The 18,108-nt window shown below is 38.4% G+C and overlaps 1 long non-coding RNA gene across 2 annotated transcripts; it reads left to right on the top strand.

The window, feature by feature from the left end:
- The first annotated feature begins 840 nt into the window (after positions 1 to 840).
- On the top strand, positions 841 to 4,413 carry LOC125617785. Of its 2 annotated transcripts, XR_007348901.1 has the most exons (3): positions 841 to 1,945; positions 2,448 to 2,538; positions 4,018 to 4,413. It is a non-coding gene; the product is annotated as an uncharacterized LOC125617785 (long non-coding RNA). The 2 variants fall into 2 exon arrangements; XR_007348900.1 differs by lacking the exon at positions 2,448 to 2,538.
- The last annotated feature ends 13,695 nt before the right edge of the window (positions 4,414 to 18,108 follow it).

The raw sequence follows: 18,108 nt of genomic DNA, 5'->3' as shown, positions 1-18,108 counted from the left end.
TCTGAAGAAGTGGGGTGATTATGGAGGTGGGGGGGAGTGAGGTGGTGGGAGGCATAAGAAATATAAGAATTTCATCTTGATTCCTGGGGACACTGGTATTGACATGCCCCTTGGAGAGAATAAGAATGTCTTTATTAAAACAATAATTAATACCAGTAGAACTAGCCATTTGCTAGGCAAATTTCTTATAATAATTCCTTCAGTCCTGTGTGGGAAAGGGGAGTTATAATTATGCCCATTCCACAGGTAAGGAAACCAAGGCCCGTGGAGCCTCAACATCTTGTCCAATATGACAGGTCTCCTTGGAAGCAGAACTGGACTCTGGTCCTGAGGTCTGAGTTCTTGCCCACAATCATGCAGTTTGACTGTGACCACCAGGGCTATGCTCTAGGAATGGGGTGCTGCATCTCCAGATCTACATTGTAGCTGAGTATGCTCCAGTCTTTGTGGCACCAAGGACTGGAATAATGCGGATGACTGGTCCCCAGTTAGTGCATTTGGTTTTCCACCCTCGAGTTAATTCCCATGTGCTCTGTGTGTCTGGCTGTCGGTGTCCTGGACTCTAATGAAGATCTACCACACCTGCTCCCCCAGGACCTGGCAGGGTGACCAACCTCCGTGGCCTATCCAGAAATATTTGTTAAATGAGCAAATGAAGAGTGTTGGTACCCACTGTTGACGGTTTACTTTCCCAGTGAAGGTTTCTGTTTTGTAAATGGTTAGGGAAGAACCTACTTTGGGAGCTGCACTTTAAACTGACTCTTGAAGTTTCTTATGATTGAAAGGGGCTTCCTGTTTCAAGGGTTTCAAGCTCATGTTCAACAGAAAGGACACAAAGAGGCATGAAGACAAAAAGCCCGGCTTTGCATTTGACTGACATCTCCTGCTAAAAATGCTAATAAGCCAGCTGAGAAACCACAGTCCTTGATACAGTTCCTAAATTGTTTTGAAAAGGAGTGGACTGACCCTTGTAAATGAGTTTAACTAGCTTTTTCACATGGATAGAAACTGTCAGTTTTCTGTCATCTACGCTGCCCTCAGCAGTGCTTCATGTTCCTGTGTCGGGAGACACAGGGATTTTTTTCCTGATTTCCTACAACCTCTGGAAAGACCTTCTCCTTTCCTAAGAAGCATCTTGCTGTGATGGACACCAAACCCAGCGTCTCTTCCTCCCTTCACCTTTTGCTGTTGTCAAGGTCCTCGTCTTCTCTCTTCTCAAATGTCTGACAAATGCCAACTCTAGTCCACATTCTTCTGAGTGTGACGACTCTCAAGCTTCTCAAGAAAGGCTCCCTGGATGGAGAGCAATGACACTCGGTGTTGGGAGCCACATGGGACATTCCGGGAGAAGACACATCTGAGCAGGTTGCCCTGCAGGCTGGCAGAGGTCAGGTGGGATTATCTGCCCTCAGTTCTCCTTCCTCCACCTGTTCCAACCCAACCCCTGGGGTGTAACTGGCAGTTTCCCTGCCCCCAGGCTCAGACCAGACCTGTTGAAGGTGCCAGAAGCCCAGACCTGAGCTTCTGGTGCCTAGAACCAAAGGTCAAGGCTCACAGCTTTTTCCTCTGTCCAGCTCTCAGTACTGGGAAGATGCCCAGCTAGAAGACCCAAGGCACACTTGGGACATTCACCAAAAGCAAAGATGTATTTCTTCATTCGCCATTCCCTCCTCATTCTTTAAAAACAAAACAAACATTAAAAAACTAAAGCAAAAATAGTATCTGATTAATAATAAAGATTGCCTCTCTTTAACCTATTCTACCCATCTTACAAGTTAAGAGATCATAGAATTTTAGACACGAAGAGAATGAGTGTTTTCCAGCATGGGGCCAATAATTACAGTGATTTCCTATTCCTTGGATCTCTGATTGCCAATTTCTTTAGATGGCTTCGATGTCATTCTACAGCTCGAGACCCAGCTTCGCTGATGCTTTTGAACTTCTGGTAAGTATTGACAATTCATCTTTGAATAGATGACAGTGTTATAGTTTTATTCAAATGGGAGAAAATGAGTCATTTTACACCAGCTTTATAGAAAGGGATGAATGTTCCAGATATACTGTCGGGGAGAGATGTGCACAGGAGAGATGGCTGTCTCCCCTATGAGACCCAGAGCCAGCAGCAGGGTGCCCTCCAGCACAAATGCACAAAAGCTATTATGCAATGCAGGTGTTTATGCTCTTAGAAAATTAGTGGAAATGTGAGAAGGTCTCACTGTTTAGGAAAGTAATAGGGAAAAGAAAAGATACTGCAAATACTGTGTGTTGCCCTCAATCTCAAGAACTTCTCTCTGATATGCAACAGAGAATTGAGGGCACCTGCAGGTTTATGGTTCTATATTTTAGGAGACAGACAGATGAGGATGGTAGGAACTTAAGGTGAAGAGAATAATTCTATAAAATGGACTCACAGTGGTGACACTCACATGCTTTCTTTGCCAAACAAGCAATTGACCTGCAGCCCTGTCTGGCCTAAGTGGACAGTCCATGTCACATTCCTCAGCCAACTACCTGTTATGTGCAAGGAAATGCAGGCAGGTAAGGACTTTGATAAGAGGAGCCCAAGTTTACTTTGAAAGGAGAGACTTTTGTGACCCTTTTCACAGACCAGCTTCAGGAAGGTAAGGCTAATTCCTCCTAACCATAAAACCTGTAAAAAATGATTAGGAATCGATGGGCCAAGGGGATCTAGGATTGCCATGGCAATATGAGCTTTGAAAGTCTGATGCTGTCAGTCAAAGTCAGGAGGTGGAAATGGAGGGACTCTCTGGGAACTTCTCTGGGATCCCCAATAAAACCAGAGTGCAGGAGAGGCATGTTGTCCTGCCCCTCTCTGAGAGGACCCACCCTTCCCTTATGGGTGTCCACTTTATCTTTGCCTGTTCCTTCGATAAACTCATTTCATTTACTCTGAGCGACATCTGAAATCTTTCCGACTTGATTCCAAGCATCTGGGTTTGAAGGGGGAGGGTTCTACACATTGCCTCAGTTTCTCAGGAGATTTCAGCTCTGTAACAAAGCCAGCTTGTGTGCTTGAGCTTGTCCCATTCATCAGCCCACGGACTCCAGTAGCCTTTCCTCTCCTGGTTCTTCTGTTGGCCGGGCTCTTGGAAGAGTGAACACACAGTTGCCTTCTCTGTTTTCATGGGTAGAGAGGAGCAGCTCTTAAGCCCTGATGAATGTATGACAATCACTTCATTTGGAGTTGCTGCTTGACCTTGGCAGTGACTTTCCCAGATAATGTTGTTAAGTGACACCGATCCTTTGGACACTAAAGGTAACAATTTTATTTTATTTTTGTAAATTATCTTGGGGATCAGGATTGCTAATATTCCTGTGGCTTAGTCTCAATTTCCTTCTTTTATTTTTTCCCCCAACCTCTTTCATCTCTATTGAGAGTCTCTGAGTCCAAAGGAACTCAATCTGTCCCTACTAATGTATGAAGAATTTTTATTTTAGCTCCCCCAAGTTATGATTTCATGACAGAATGATTTCTCACTTTTAAACTCTAAATATTTTCTAGTTTGGAAATGCCTACCTATCATGTGTGGATTTTTCTTCCCTTCCCCTCCATGCTTAGGTATATTTGTAGGAAAACAAAACCTTTATTTATTAAAAAGTTCATTTGCTCCTGCTGCTTATTCTCCACCTGAAGTTCTAATCCTCTGTTTGTGACAAAGTAATCATTTCCACAGCAACTAATTGTGATGCTGCAAAGGCAGCCTTAGACTTCAGGAGGGGAATGAGCATCAGGGGCAGATGAACATAGAAGAAAATAAAGAGTGCCCTTTATATGCAAATATCCTTAAATGTGGTGAAGGGGATGTGAAGGCACTGGGCAAAAAAGACTGAATAGTAAACAAAGTATCATTTTAGATAAACTCAAAAAACTGTTTTGTTTTGTTTTTTCCTTCTTCTGTGGATTGAGCCCGCCTTTGGCTGCACCTGCTCATTGCTTGGTCAGTTCATTTTGATTGATTGATTCTTTTCTGTTGTTGTTTTTTGTTTTTGTTTCAGATAGCTGGACTTGCAGCTGTTAAAAGGAATGATCAAAGTACCAGTGTCCTGATGAATGTGCTCTCTGGGAAGGGACGGAGAAAGGACCTGCTTAGTGGATGCTCCTATTTCTAAAGTAACCCTCAAAAGGAATTTCCTAACCTTCATCCTGGGTGCGGGGTATTACAGTGAGCACCTAGACCTCACTGTTTCCACTTAGTGTAGCAAGACACAAAGGGACTGGGAGATATCAGGAACAGAGATTGCGATGCAAACAGCAATGAGCTGACAAACTTCTAGGAATTTCAGCAGTAAGAGAGAAAGAAAATGTCTTTGTGAGTCTCTGGACACCTTAAACCTCTTCACTCAACTCTGGTCATTTTATTTTTTCATGAGTAAAAAAGTACCTTATAGTCATTATGTGCAGATTTGTCTGCATCCAGGACTCATACCTTATCACTGATGTCTCAAGTTTTCTAGAATGTAGAGTCACAAGAAAACATGCAAATAATTTAACCTATAATTGGTATCAAATAAAAATTGCACTGGATAGAGTTAAGCTAACCTGGAAGACTGTCTTCAAGACAATAGGGGGAGAAATAGACAGCAGTTACACGAAACAGAAGGAGAAGGGATTTAAGAACTAGAGTGAATGAACCAAGGGAAATATACCAGAGGACATTAGAGCACTAGTTGATCCAAGTGATTAGGTGTTTGCTAATTGATGTTTATTAATGTTTTGACTCCCATCTTCCCAGAGAGACTGGAAAATAGAGAAGCTCTCTCCTTTAGTGCTTACATTTCAAAGGGTTAACTCCCAAGCCCTTGAGAAGGATGTTACCAGATTGCATAACTGGCAAGAGTCTTGGAAAATATTTATTTACATTTATAATGGGCAGAGACAGATTTTGCAACTCCAAATTTCTCAAGTAGATGCTCTAAGAAAAGGAATGTTATGGCCTACAGTCAAGAAGAATTTTCTAAAGTTCAGGCAACCTAAAGGGAGTTTTCAGGCCATCTTGGTCAGTTCTATATATGGTGGAAGAGTTCCAGCCTGTTACAGGGATGCAGGGTTCCGAGGGCCAGGAGCTGGCTGCACAGTAGCAATTTTCCCACTTTTCTCTCTTCCAAAAGCAGATAATTTCCAATCACATCTGTTTTGCATATAGAAGTTCTTATAAACTTTCTTTTAAGAAAATTTTTCCTTGCTAAGAAAAGGAAAGAGACCTTTTGGAGACCACCAATCATGTGCTATTTGGGGATTTTCTGTTGAATAAACTTGAGCTCCTGAAAATCCATGAAGATTAAGAAAACCTTCACATTCCATTGTATTTAGGAACTCACTTGATGCCAAAACCATCCTTCCTCATGTGACCTGGGTAGGTCAGATGACCCCCTTTGTCATCGATTACAAATGACAAAGGCAGACATAAACCATCTAGATTCTGTCTTTTCCTTATAAATGATTAGGGAAATATCTTGTCCCCATGATAAATTGGAACAATGTGTTTGCTAATCAAACCTAGGTTAATCTTCTCTCTTCCCCCCAGGTCCCTGAATTTTACCCACCTTGAGCCTGAGAGGTCTGTGTTATCCCTTCTGATGGGCCCATTTTAGGGATGGGGAGATACCAGGGCAAAACACTTTCTGACCCAGTATCGGCTCATTCCACTTTCATGGCTTGTTCAAGGTTCCCCAATCTGTCCTTTTCGACCTTGTTTACTCTTCCTGATAAAAGAAAAGCTCTCTTCTGCCTGACTTTTGAGACACTTGTGAATCTCAAGATAGGAGCATTCTCCTCATTGCTAGTTTCTTCTCCCGATTGCAATATTCCCATTCCCCTGAAGATAGAATAAATTTTCTCCTTACCTAAACACAGATTTTTACAAAGTCAAATAGATTTGATAAAATATTTGAATTAGCAGTCTCAAATTCAGTTCAGTGTCCCCCTGCACCCCCAATTCAATTCTGTCTCTCTAAATGAGCACGGCATGCTTGATACAAAGGAATAGTCAAGAGTTGACAAAGAGGTAAAAGCCCATGCGTAGCACTTAGGTTTGATCCTCTAAGAAACAGACTATTTGTCAAAGATGGATGTGTAAGTCATTTATTTGAAAAGTGGTCTGGGGAGTCCAAAAAAGGAAGTGGATAGGAGACTGGGAAGGGTGAGAAAAGACAGAGGTCCAAGATCTGTTACTGAGCAAGTTACCACATGGGCAGCCAGGGGTTAATGCCCATGGAGACTTCTGGGAAATAGTGTAAACATACCTCGAATTGGCCCAGAGGGGCAAGGAAAAGGAGTTATTTATTTACCAATTTGCCGAAGGCCGGCTGGCTGGGCAAAATAACCGGGGTGTGACGAACAACTTGTGAACGTTGATACAGCAGGAGTAGGAGCCATTTATTGTAGGACAACAGAGGTATTTATACATTTTACACAGCTTATCTTAATTAACATAAACTAGATACATCAGTCAACCAATAAGGAATCTCCACACTTAATGGCTCACTGGCATTACTTCACAAACCACTCCCTCTGGCAAAATGCCAGGCGCCATCCAGACTTGTTTACAGACTCTAACACCAATTCCTCTTTATTGATGGTTGAGGATTACTTTCAGGGACCTAACATCTTAGGACTTCAGACCTGTCTGCCCATGAGCCTAATACACGTCTGCAGCAAGCTGCCAGGCAGAGTTCGGTTTCATTAAGAAGTCATTGGTGTGTTTTCTTTGGTTTCATTTTTGGATTATTTGTTGCTAATACCAAGGAATAAATCTGATTTATTTTTTGTTTATCTTATACTCTCAACCGTCTTAAACTTATTTTTAGCTCTGTAGATCTTTGTAATTTCTTAGGAATTATAGATTACAAGATTATATCATCCATTAAGTCAAGATAGTTTTACTCATTTCTTTTCAATTTTGATACTAGGTTTTTATTTTTTCTTGCTCAATTACCTAATAGGATATCTAATTAAATGTAAAACAGCAGTGATAGGAACAGATAATTCTTGTTTCTTGTCTTTTTAAAAAAAATATTAGTTTTATTTTTTAAATACATGACAGTGAAATGCATTACAATTCTTATTAGACATATAGAACAATGTTTCTTACCTCTGTTTGTATATAAAGTATGTTCACACCACTTCAAGTCTTCATATATGTACTTTGGATAATTATGTCTGTCACATTCCACCATCCTTGCTAATCCCCTGCCCCCTCACTTTCCCTCCCATGCCTCTTCCCTATCTGGAATTCATCTATTCCTCCCATGCTCTCTCTCCCTACTCCACTATGAGTCAGCCTCCTTATATCAGAGAAAATATTCAGCATTTGTTTTTTGGGGATTGGCTAACTTCACTTAGCATTATCTTCTCCAATGCCATCCATTTATCTACAAATGCCATGATTTTATTCTCTTTTGTTGCTGAGTAATCTTCCATTGTGTATATATGCCATATTTTTTTTATCCATTCATCCACTGAAGGGCATCTAAGTTGGCTCCACAGTTTAGCTATTGTGAATTGTGCTACTATAAACATTAATGTGGCTGTGTCCCTGTAGTATGCTGTTTTTAAGTCCTTTGGTTTTAGTCCGAGGAGAGGGATAGTTGGATCGAATGGTGGTTCCATTTCCAGATTTCCAAGGAATCTCCATACTGCTTTCCATATTGGCTGTACCAGTTTGCAGTCTCACCAGCAATATATGAGTGTGCCTTTCTCCCCACATCGTTGCCAACACTTACTGTTGTTTGTCTTCATAATAGCTGCCATGCTGACTGGAGTGAGATGGTATCTTCAAGTAGTTTTGATTTGCATTTCTCTAATTGCTAGAGATGGTGAACATTTTTTCACATATTTGTTGATTGATTGAGTATCCTCTTCTGTTCATGTCCTTGGTTTATTTATTGATTGGGTTATTTGTTTTTTTTGATGTTTAGCTTTTTGAGTTCTTTATATACCCTAGAGATTAGTGCTCTATCTGATGTGTGAGGGGTAAAAATTTGCTCCCAAGATGTAGGCTCTCTATTCACCTCACAGATTATTTCTTTTGCTGAGAAGAAACTTTTTAGTTTGAGTCCATCCCGTTTATTGATTTTTGGTTTTAATTTGTGAGTATAGGCATCCTATTAAGGAAGTTGGGGCCTAATCCCACATGATGGAGATTAGGGCCTAGTTTTTCTTCTATTAGACACAGGGTCTCTGATTTTATTCCTAAGTCCTTGATCCATTTTGAGCTGAGTTTTGTGCATGGTGAGAGATAAGGGTTTAATTTCATTTTGTTGCATATGGATTTCCAGTTTTCCCAGCACCATTTGTTGAAGAGGCTATCTTTTCTCCAATGCATGTTTTGGCACCTTTGTCTAATATAAGATAATTGTAATTTTGTGGGTTAGTCTCTGTGTCCTCTATTCTGTACCATTGGCCTATCAGTCTGTTTTGTTGCCAAAACCATGCTGTTTTTGTTACTATTGCTCTGTAGTATAGTTTAAGGTCTGGTATAGTGATGCCACCTGCTTCTCTCTTCCTGCTAAGGATTGCTTTAGCTATTCTGGGTCTCTTATTTTTCCAGATGAATTTCATGATATAATCAGTAGTTTTGTAAAAAGGTTTACAGTTTCTGACAGTGGACAATAACCTGGGGGTGGGCTTAGGACCATATGCTGAGGAGGTAGGACATGAGGATATAGAGTTAATGTGTCTTAGGAAGTATGAAGGAGAAAACTAGTGAAGAGGGTTAGTAGCAAGAGAATAGACAGGAAGTTATTTAGGGTAGGCAAGTATGTGGGATGACAGTAGAGTACATAAAACAAACACACGTATGTATTTAGAAAAATACAGATGTTAAAACAGTAAAATTTGGAGGGGGAAAGAAAAGTGAAAGAATAAAAAGGAAATGAATAAAGGGCATATACAACACCTCTATATTATATTATTCAGATGACTCAGTCCTCAAAAGTCCTATTTCTTGCAAATTTCTTGGTTTCACATATGTTGGGGATGTGAGGGCCGGAGGATGGAGGGTATAAGAGAAAAAACCAACCAACCAACCAACAAACAAAAATCTCAAAGGAAGAAGCCAGGGTTGTAGCTAGCTTTAGAGATTCTTATCTTTCCTGCTTCTCTTCTCAGCCAGCAGGTGGCGCCGTCTGTTGTAAACTGGTGTGTCTGCCCTCCTGATAGTGGAGGTAACCTGGGTGGGAAGACTGGTTCTGCCACAGGGTCCCTGGATGCAGGGAGTGGCACCCACTAGTCCCCTGCAGAAAGATTGCACCTCACGGGTCTCTTTTTGGAACTGCTCACTCTTATGACGTGAGTGCCTGGTATCATCTCCCAGTTCCTGGTCTCTCCCTCTCCCCTAGCAGTTCCCAATTGAGGAAACTCTCACTCTGGGGCTCCTGTTGGCCGCTCCCTGGTCGCACTGCACACTGTGTTGGGCAACTACTGGGTTGGGTTACCGCTGCTGGGGAGGGGGGAAGGTTGGCAATCTGGTACCTGGCCGCTGGAGATTCCATCTGGGAACTGCCCACAGCTAAATGGCGAGAATGTAGAGTCAAGATGGCAGGGGTCTGCTCGGTGTCTGGTGAGGTGGGGGGAGCTGGGTGATGGCTTTGTGCTGTGGGTAGGTAGCTGCTGAGTGACCTGTGTAGGAGTGAAGTGGAGAGAATTCTGCAGATGTGTTGATAGGTGATTCTGATAAGGCTCTAGGCTGAGTCTTGCAGGGACTGGAACTTTGGGCTTTGAGGCCTGTAGCCCCTCGTGGGGTCACAGCGCTGGTGATTTCTGCAGACGGCATCTGGATAGGGGTCCTCTAACACTCTACAATACATGTAGTATTCTGACTAGGGGAGATCTGCGGGTGTGGCGGCTGGCATAGGGCTGCTCACTCCCTTCCAGCTGCCCCGTTGGATCCTATCCCTGTTACTTTACTAAAATAATTTATCTTGTTCCTTATCTTAAGGAGAAACTTTTACATTGGTTATGCTATCTGAAAGAATTCTGTGGATGCCCTTTATGAGTCTGAGGAAGTTTCCTCTATTTCCTATTCTTTTTTGTTTGTTAAAAAATACCCATTTCCACAATTAATATTTTTGTACATCAATGGAGATAATTTTGTGGGTTTTGTCCTATATTCTTTTAATATATGGTATTGCATTGATTTATTTTTCACATGCTAAAACAACTTTCATTTCTGAGATTATTCTCATTTGACCATGTATTCAATTTCTTTAATATGTCACATCATTTTGTTTGATTGTATTTTCTTGTTGAATTCTGCATTTATATTCATAAGAGGTATTGGTCTTTGGTTTTCATTACTTCTTATGTCTTTGTTTTAGATATAAAAGTAATACTAACTTCATACAATGAGTTGAGAAGTTACCTCCTCCATTACTTGGAAGACTATCTCAAGGATTACTGTATAAATGTTTTATAATGCTGCTACTGAGTCTGTGTATTTCTTTGTGAGAAATTTTTGATTACCACTTCAATCTCTTTGTTGTTATTGACACCTTTAAATATCCTATTTCTTCTTAATTCAGTTTTGGTACTTGGCATGTTCCTAGAAATTTGCTCTTTCTCATAGATTATCTAAATTATTGGGACAAAACTTTTTATAAATATTCTATTTAATCATTTTTCTTTTAACTTCTATAAAGTCAATAGTAGTGTTCCATCTTTCACTCTTGATTTTAGTAATTGAGTTTTACTTTTATTCTACAACTTTCCTTCCCCATCAATTGAATTATCAATTTTGTTGAGCTCACTTTTTCGCATTACTTTGTGATTTGTTTTACTTTCCATTAGTTAATTAGGAGTGTGTTGACTAATTTCTACACATTTGTGCTTTTCCCAATTTTCCTTTCATTATTGGTTTCCAATTTCATTTCAGAGTAGTTCAGGAACATGATCTGTAGGGTTATTTTTAATAATTTTTTTTTAAAAAATTTGTTCTTTTTAGATACACATGAGAGTAGAATTTATTTTGACATATTATACATATATGCAATACAAATTTCTTGTCTTGTAGTTGTACATAACGTGGAGTTATACTAGTTGTGTATTCATATGTGAACATAGGAAAGTTATGTCTGATTCTTTCTACTATCTTTCCTATTCCCATTCCCTCTCCCTTCCCTTCATGCCCTTTTGTTTAATCCAATGAACTTCTATTCTCCCTCCCCTTATTGTGTGTTAGCAGCCACACAAATTTTTAGAGAGAACATCTGGGCTTTGTTTTTTGGGGGATTGGCTTATTTCACTTAGCATGATAGTCTCCAGTTCCATTCATTTACCAGCAAGTGTCACAATTTCATTCTTCTTTATGAATAAGTAATATTCCATTGTATATGTGTACCACATTTTCTTTATCTATTCATCTGTTGAAGGGCAGCTAGGTTAGTTCCATAGCTTAGCTATTGTGAATTGAGCTGTTATAAACATTAATGTGGCTGTGTCAGTACAGTATGCTGATTTTAAGTCCTTTGGGTATATACTGAAGAGTGGGGTAACTGGGTTAAATGGTGGTTCCACTCCAAGTTTTCTCAGGAATCTCCATACTGCTTTCCAGAGTGGTTGCTCCAGTTTGCAATCCTACTAGCAATGTATGAGTATGTCTTTCTCCCCACATCCTCACCAACATTTATTGTTACTTATACTCTTGATACATTCTACTAGAGTAAGATGGAATCACAGTGTAGTTTTAATTTGCATTTTTCTTATTGCTAGAGATGTTGAACATTTTTTCACTACTTCTATTCAACATTGTCCTGGAAACTCTAGTCAGATCAATTAGGCCAAAGAAAGAAATTAAATAATAGGATTAGGAAAAGAAGAAGTCAAACTATCCCTATTTGCCAATAACAGGATTCTATATTTTGAAGACCCAAAAAACTCCACTAGAAAACTTCTAGAACTTATAAATGAATTCAGCAAATTAGCAAGATGTAAAATTAACACCTATAAACTAATTGCATTCCTATACATCAGTGATGAACATGTGAAAGAGAAATTAGGAAAACTATCCCATTCATAATAGCCTCAAAAACAAAAACAAACAAACAAACAAAAACATTGGGAATCACTCTAACAAAAGAGGTGAGAGACCTCTACAATGAAAATTATAGGGCACTAAAGAAAGAAATTGAAGAAGATCATAGAAAATGGAAAGATCTCTTAAGTTCCTGGATGAGCAGAATTAATATTGTCAAGATGGCCATACTACCAAAAGCTTTATACAGATTTAATGCAACTTACATGAAAATTCTAATGACATTTTTCATAGAAATAGAAAAGGTAGTTATGAAATTTATTTGGAAAAATAAGAGGTCCACAATAGCTAAAGCAATCTTTAGTGAGAAAAGTGAAGCAGGAAGCATCACAATACCAGACCTTAAATTATGCCATAGAATTATAGTAACAAAAGTGACATGGTATTGGCACAAAAACAGGCATGAAGGCCAATGGAACAGAATAGAAGACCCAGAGACAAACCACATAAATACAGTTATCTCCCACTAGACAAAGGTGCCATAAACATGTATTGGAGAAAAGATGGCCTCTTCTACAAATGGTGCTGGGAAAATTGGAAATCCATACATAGCAGAATGAAATTTAACCCCTATCTCTCACTGCACAAAACTCAACTCAAAGTGGATTAAGGAACTAGGCATTAGACCAGAGCCCCTGCCCTTACTGGAAGAAAATGTAAGCCCAACTCTTTATTATGTCAGCTTAGGAACCAACTTTTTCAATAAGACTCCTAAAGTGCAAGAAGTAAAATCAAGACTCAATAAATGGGATTGTATCAAAATAAATGGGATTTTTTAATCAAACTGAAAACTTGCTTCTTCACAGCAAAGGAACAATCAAGAACCTGAAGGGAGAACCCACAGAAAGGGAGAAAACCTTTGCCACCTGCACCACAGATAGATTATTAATTTCCAGGATATATAAAGAATTAAAAAAACTTAACATCAAAACAAAACAAAAAAACAAGTAACCCAATCAATTAACAGACAAAGGAACTGAACAGGTACTTCACAGAAGGAGAAATACAGTCAGTCAACGAATACATGAAAAAATGTTCCACATCTTTTTAGGGTTTTAATCCATTTATTAAGACTTGCTTCATGGCCTCATACATGCTTTGCTCTTGTAGAATGCTCCCTGTCTACTGGCAAAGCTGTGCTACAGGATGGAGCATCTCCAGGGGCCTCTTAGGTCTACTTGGTTAGCATGCTGTTTAGGACTTCAGTTTCCTTGTGGATGTATACAGATTCACAGGGAGCCCTGACGGTACATTCCAGATAAGGCAGCACCAGAAACATCAGGTATGGAGGTGATTTAGGGCCATAACATCCTTAGTTGGAGAGTGTTTGACAAAACAGCCACTCAGGGTCACCATTTTCTTACTTCTACACCTGTGTGGCCACAAGACTTTCACAGATCAAGATATTAAGACACTTGAGAAGCACTTAGTATATATGATTCCTTTAATGAACGCATTACACAACTGGGGTAAGTCAGTAGATGCGCTGCTACTTTCTCATTTATGATGTAGTGAAAATTACTCCAACTTTCTCAGCCTAATCTTCCTCATTTGTAACATCAAAACTATATTTTAGATATTTTTTGTGGCAATGACATGATACAAAATATTCAAAACCTTTGGCTCATGTTAGGTGGTAAGTATGTATTTTTTCCTTTCTTTCCGTAACTCAGTCTCAGCAAGGATAGAGGTATTTTGATAATATTTCTCAATGCTTTCACCATAATCCTTTCTCTTTATTCTTTCCCCCTTACCTTTTTTTTTTCTGTAAACTTTTGTTACTCAGTGTCTTTGTTATTGAGGAGGTATAGTTGTGAAATTCAGTGTTGATACAAAACATCTACAATGTTTCTTTCTCATATAAGCTGTAATATTTTCAAAGGAAAATTATGTTTGAGAAGTTTCAATACTTGCAAACTTTGAGGATGTGAAGAGTGCTGGCCCAACATGTGTCGGGTCCTGGATTTGATCAGGAGCACTGTGAAAATGGTAATAAAAATAATAGTACTAGTAATAATAATAATAATAATAATAATAATAATAATAATAAACTGCAATAAACATCACAAAATAAGAAAATCAGCTTTATATTCTTATCTACTTTATAGTATTCTGTTTTGGCTTAGATCTCTGTGTGTTCATATGACAATACTTTTCTTATACCATTTTGTATAAAGAGAGTAGAAAGATAATCAACAATTTTTTTTTCTAATAATTGACTTAAAATTATTTTTGACGCTTTAGGAAAATTTGTTTTAGCTTTATAGTTCCTCATTGGTATTGTTATATAAATTTTAAGGATTGCTCTTACATTTAGCAAAACATCTGCAATGTTTCTTTCTCATATAAGCTGTAATATTTTCAAGCATTTCACATTTTCTTGTATAGGACTGAGATGGTGAGATTTAGGGCAATGCTAACTGTGGACGTATCATGGGTCAGTTGTCTGTAGTGGGTGCTGTACCTGGCCTGGTGATCCCAGGAGAGTCTAGACAGGTAGTTATATGCCTGAAGCCTTCCTGCTACTTAACAGCAGCTATTGATCATTTAACTAGACACTAAAGTGACTAAAGACCACCAAAAAAAAAAAAAAAAAGATTGCCTCATTTCCAAAATAAAAAAATAGGAATTCAGCATTTTCAGAGTAGATTTCAACAATTACTGCAGCTACTACCAATTTACCCAAGGTTAGGGAATGTAACAGACAACGTCACTGTGGGAAGAGGTGCTGGTCTAAACTAATGGCTTTTGCAAAATTTACACAAATAAATGGCAGTACAAATCCACCACTTGGGCCCACCCTAGGGGATTTGGAAGGGATCTTGAGGTGACGGTCTCTGAAGTTTACGGTCATTTGACTACATGTTCAATCCACTCTTTCCTTTATCCTTACTAATATAGTCCATGAATGATATTGAAATTCTCAGCTTTGCCATTTTCTGAACAAATGTACAATCTTGAACACTTCATCTAGTGCTCTAAGCCCTTGGCATTTATGAATTCCAGTCTTTGCTGCTGCATTCTGGCACCACTCTTAAACATAGATATATTCACTGGGTCAGGAGAAAGGAAAATACAATTCCTATCCCTAACTGTGAGAGAGTGGACAAGTGACCAAGAGTTTTCAATGGGTGGGACTCTTTCTTACTAATGTATCTATTCTAACATAGTAGCTGCCACATAGGAGGCTTTCAGTACATTAAACAACAATGTAATGAGCACTTCCTAATAGTCTCAGTGAATTCAGGACAAATATGATCCTCATGAAGCTTACATGGTGATAGTAGAAGCAGAAGATAACCAATGTGACTTACTATATTCTAAAATACAGGTAATGATAGCTGTAAGTATTACAAAGAAAAATACAGAAAAATGGTAGAGAGTGAAGGGTATAGGCAGATCAGAATTCTGTTTTCTTTTTATGAAACAAACTCACCTCTCGGACCCAGGGGCTCACTTAGAACATTGATGTTCAGTCTTAATAAACTCAGAGATCTTTCTTGCTGTATTAATTCCTGATTTGATGATAGAGTGTCAGAAACAAGAGTTTGTGCTTCTGAAATATTCTTGATTTTTTTTGAACTAGGCTAGCTTCTTATTTTTATTTAAAATTTTATCTTTAATTGATGTATTATAACTATATTTTGAGGGTGCAATGTGATGTTTGGGTGAATGCATATATTGTGTAATAGTTAACATCAAGTTAATTAACATATCCATTAACTGTAAAAATATTTTCTTTCACCGGTTTTGAAATATGCAAAACATTATTATGAATTATGGGACTAGACCACACACTAGATATCAAAAACATACCCTCGTGGCTATCGCAACCTGGTGCCCTTTGTTCAACATCTCCCTGTTTTCTACCCCCCCCCCCCACTTCACTCTACACCTCTGGTAACCCCCATTCTACTTTCTGCTTTTATAAGTTAGGGTTCTTGGTTTCCATATATAAATAAGAGCATGCGGTTAGTTGTCTTTCTCTATGTGGCTAATATCCCTGTCATTTTAAAACACTACCTTCAGGCAGAGGTTGTTACAGAAGCCTTGGAGATATTCTTAATTTTCATGAGTGAGAAAGAAGGTGAGGACAAGGTAGATACAGATCGGTGATTTTATTCTAGTCATCTTCTCTCCTTCTCTGCCCACTTTTTTTTTTTTTTAAAGGCAAATAGAAGTAGGAAGAGGAACGGAGAAAATAGGACAAAATGTACTATTTTTTTTGTTGACGCTCACAATATTGGCAGTTTTACGAATGTAAAAGATAAAACTAAAGAGTCCAGCCTCAGACTAGAATTGGTATTCATACCAAGAATTCCTGAAATAACTTTTAAAAAACTCCTATGAAAAAAATAGGCAAAGGAAATGATAAGTATACAAAGGAAATCCAAATCAGTTAATAGTAAAGATGCCGAACATCATTATAATCAGAGAGATGATAATTGCAAATGCATTAAGCTACTAAATCATAAGTATAAAGGTGAAAAAAAAAGCCAGAGGAAATCTGAGAATCATTAAGTGTGGTTGAGGAAGCACAGAAATTGAACTCTGCTGGGGACAGGGAAGAGGCACGTAATTGCTTTAAAGAACTTTCTAGTTCTTGAGGTCATTGTTGTTTATAATAGTAACAATTTTGCTTCTAGAAATGTAACCTAGAGAAATTCTCATGCTGCACATGTGGAGATGAGCACAAAAATGTTCACTGAGGCTTTGTCAGCATAATGGAAACCTAAAGTTCCTAAAATCCCCAATAACAGGAGAATGGGCATACTAATTTTTGTGTGTTCAAGCTATGCAGCATTGAAATATCACACAGCATTGAAATATCATAGGAGTTAAAATAAGCTTCATGGATAAGTCTAAAAATACCTAATGCTAAGCAACTCAAGTTGCAAAAGGATACATATAGAATAATACAATTCAAATAAAGTTTGAAACCATGCAAAGTGATCATGAATATTTATATTCATGCATACACACAATATGTAAGTTCAAAATACCAAATTCAGAAACCAGATCACCTCTGAATGGGCAAAAAAGGAAATCTAACAGCATACGGTGGACTTCACCTACATCTGACATGTTTTATTTCCTTAAAAAAGGATAAAAATATAGAAAAATGTTGATTTCATAAAGCTGGATTGTAAGCATAGAATACTTTTTTTTGTTTGTCCATAGTTTCTATATGCTTCCTATATGCTTGAAATGTTTCCCATGAAAAAGAAAATGAGAAAGAAAGAATATATTAATTCTAATTTATTTGGTACCTACTGTTGTTATGAGAGATCCCAGAAGCCCCTGGACACTAAATTTATGCAAAGTGTGGTCTGAGGGGCTCCCAACTCTGGGCATGGTTGGGGAGGAAAGCCACACACCTGTCTCTGCTCAAAATACATTATATGTTATTGTAAAATAACTGAGAGCTTTTCCTTCATCCTACATGTCCTTCTGGACCCCTAGCAGAGCTAACCAACTGAAGGGGAAGCAGAATTAGGCTTATGACCAGTTTCAAGGGCAAGGAGGGGTTAGAGGCCACTCTTATATGAAATCTGGTGATGAAAGAAGTCAAGAGGTTATCAGCCCAAATCAGCAACAAGAACATTTTGGTCTTGAGAACAGACAAGATGTGATATTATTTGTAGGCAAAAATAACATTAATTGCAAGAAGAGTTCCATCTGTCAGAAGCACGTTCATTAATGGATTAACAAGAAAATTGCTTAGGAAATTTTCTTGCCAATAAAAATTTAAATTAGAATATTTTCGGAGAAATAAGTGAGAAAACTTTTTTATCTTTGAGACAGAGACTTCTATGAGGAAAAAATAAGGAATTTGTTCACTTGACTTATTTTCATTCTAATAAATATTGAATTACTTAAGTAAATTCCAGTGAAAATAACATAAATCCAAACCTAACGTTGTCATTAAAATCAATTTGAGTCCAGTATCTGCTTGGACAGCTGGCATATAACAGAATAAACATTTACTTCAAAGTGTCACAAACACATTGGGTTTTATTTAGTGAACTCCTCTGTGAGCGATTCAGAAATAAAGGTC

Source organism: Marmota marmota, unplaced genomic scaffold, assembly GCF_001458135.2.
Source record: "Marmota marmota marmota unplaced genomic scaffold, marMar, whole genome shotgun sequence".
Lineage (NCBI taxonomy): Eukaryota > Metazoa > Chordata > Mammalia > Rodentia > Sciuridae > Marmota > Marmota marmota.
The sequence above is the reverse complement of the archived record's forward strand: the minus strand, read 5'-3'. Positions and strand labels throughout refer to the sequence as shown.